Genomic DNA, 3,201 nt, shown 5'->3' on the forward strand with positions numbered 1-3,201 from the left:
ATGCCTTAGATTGTATATAATAGGATGTTTCCCGTACGCAACGCGGGATCCCGCGGGCGCCCAAAACAGCGCAGAAATCATTCCCGTACTCAAAAAAATGGGTAATAGAGAGCGAAAACTGGAACGTATTGGATCGTAAGTGTCTTCTTCTTCCTGCTCGAAACAGCCCGAACTTTTTCTCCGGGTAAAAATGGATAAAGTGTCAAAGTGCATATCAGCTGTAGTTGTGTTTACATGTTGTGAAACCAAAATTCAATTTCCAAGAGTTTGCATTTAAGTGACAAAAAAAAACGTGAATCAGCTGTTTCTCAAATTCTGGGTACAAAATGCGGTTTTTTACGTTCCCGTACTTCTGGATTATGTTCCATTTTTTCAGAGCAAACTTTTCCCTTATTCTCTAATTACCGGATCCGGTCGTGATTGCTAGGGAAAGAACCTAATATTGCTGCAACTATATCAGTGCTGAATCTGGTTCTCAAGTTAGTCCTGCATATTTTTAAACTGCTAAATATACGTTCTACTGAAGCATTAGAAAAGGGCTATATTAGTAATACAGATAATTTTTAATATTTAGCAGCAAATGCATATGTGCTTAAGAGCGAAAAACACCACACATGCGGCTTGACAAACCAAGCGAAATATCCCTTTGCTTAAAGCTATTTATGTGGTGTATGGGGGTGTTTGAAGGTTTGACAAGCCGTTTGCGGGAAATGTGAACACAAATTCAAATTTTTTGATTTTCTGGTCGCCATGTCGACGTTCAATCAAACCGCTTACGTTGTGTATGGTAAAATCGCCTCATTCGCAACGGAATTTTCACCGCATGAGGACGCAAGGGAGTAAACTCGAAGAAAACCAAACCCTTTTGCATTGTGAACCAGAAGAAATCTAAAATTCTTTGCTTGATCAAGTCATGTTTGCATGGTGTATGGCGAAATGGGAAAAGTAGGTTTGAAAAATGTTTGACAAGCCGCTTGTGTGGTGTATTTCGCTGTTTCTAAAACTTCGGGAAGCTTTTTGTTCAAAAATTTGCAGACCAATTTAACAACTCGGTTGTGTAAAACGTGGTTGCATTTGTTGTCTGTAAATATATAGAGAGAAAATTCCTCAAAATAAAAATCCTCAAAAAATACTCAAGCGCACCCGAAATTCCTCACGGTTTGAGGAATTACTCACAAAGTGGTCACACTGATTGTCCTACACAACACAATCCTTGTGTCTCCGAATGAGACTTTGACGCAATATAATATTGGCAAACCGTATACATGGTCCCGGTTTATTCACTTCTCATTTGACGGTGTTAATCGCGCTCCCGTCGCAATCGTTCAGTAGCTGCTCATTCTTCCTGAGTTCGAACAGCACGAATCGCCAATCGTGACTGTGTTAGCCAATGTTTGATATTATGATCGGCGGCATAGTGTCTACCGAACACTAAGGGCCAGTTTTCCAGTACACGGCTGGGGTTTAAACTTAGGTGGTCAAGACAAACGCAGTTTACGTGATCTAAGTTTAAACTTGCACTGAAAAACTGGCCCTAAAAGTCAAACATCAAATAATTCGCGTGACCATATTAGAAGCAAACGAGCCATAACCGCGAAAGAAAAGTTAGCGCCAAATGTTTTTTGTGGCGTATTTTTTATCAAAATTATATAATTTTTCCACAAACAAATAATAATTTCTTCATATCCATCAACCGTAACTGGTACCGCAAAGAATTTACAAGGCAAAAAAACAACAGAAAAACAGCTCAAAGTGGTCATAAAATGACGTGGGGTTGTTATTCGATGAAATCCATCATATAAATCAAAAATTGAATTTTGAATTTTTTATCAGTTATGACTTTTTGCATTTCAACGATGATTTTTGTTACGTCTTTTTGCATTTCAGGTGACGATATACATATACATATCGTCGCTGCGCCAACAAAAACCATGTGTATTTTTTAATAACTTCTCAGGAGAGCAAACAAACTGATTACTGGTGCCAATAGGCAATATTTTGCAAATTTCGTATTAAAAAAAAATTATATTAAAAATATGTTATTGCTTTATGAAAAAAAATAAATTTTTTTGACCAATTACGACGTGATCAACATTTGCGCCGCTTTAAAGCACATAGCTGTTTTTATACACGATTTAAATTTGCTTTTGGCGGTATGGAATTTGTACATAATACTGCCGTTAGGCCTAGATGCAATGTATAGAAGTTGAGGACTCGATTAGTTAACTGCCCGTTGCTCCTGTAATGTAATGAAAAATAGTCAGAAACGTTTTTATTGGATTTTTGTAATAAAAATTAATGCAAAGTGGTGAGCGGATACATATTTTGTACAAACCATGAAATTTCCAGAGAAGCGAACTGTTTTTTCGGTCAGCGTATTAATTTGACCCAATGCACTGTTTCAAAGTTTCGATGGGTGATATGCAATGAAAGCTCGTATATTGGGCGTTCCATACCAGAACGGACGGGGTTCACACTCCATGTGTTTCATTTGTTTCAAATTTTTAGGGTTGAACCATAGACATAAATAATAAATAAATAAATATGAAATTTGAGCTTAATTAATACATTTTTGAAAACTTTACATTTAATTTTTTTTTCTTAAAAAATTTTTCACACAAATATTTTGATAAAAAGAAATTTTTTTGAGTATGCAGTTTTGTAGTCCATTAAATTTTAGTATAATAAAGTGGAAGTTTTAAGCTACTGCGAAATTGCGTGTTATTTTAATATTGTTTATGCTGATGGCTTTTCGCAATTTTTTCTTATGGAAGAAAATGCGCAAAACCGTTTTCAAAGAAAAAAACATTAATTAACGCCAGTGAGCTCACTGATAAACAAAAAATGATTAGGTAAAAGAAGTGCAATGGGGTATAGTCGTTGCGCTGGGTATGCAGTTACAGTTTCATGGCTATACTCAATCCCGACTCTTGCGTCCTCGTTCGCGCACTCTGGGCAACGTGAGCAACCCATGTGCGAGATGCGGTAACCAATCCGAGTGGAGCCTTGGGTCACGGCAGAAAGAGAGGGAGCTTCGGTGGGGCCACTCTGACTTATTCGGTTTAAGGGCTCACTGAAGTCTGCAGCGTCTGTTCACCAGTAGGTGCGGCTGCAAGCGGGTGTCTGCTTGGAGCAAGCGGCTCGCTATATAAACGTGTATTTGGTTCCTAAACCACCCCCGTCCCAGCAATAGGTTGTGCG

This window comes from Rhagoletis zephyria, unplaced genomic scaffold (assembly GCF_001687245.7).
Source record: "Rhagoletis zephyria isolate East Lansing unplaced genomic scaffold, Rhagoletis_zephyria_1.1 Rzeph_scaffold_00845, whole genome shotgun sequence".
In the NCBI taxonomy this organism is placed as follows: Eukaryota; Metazoa; Arthropoda; class Insecta; order Diptera; family Tephritidae; genus Rhagoletis; species Rhagoletis zephyria.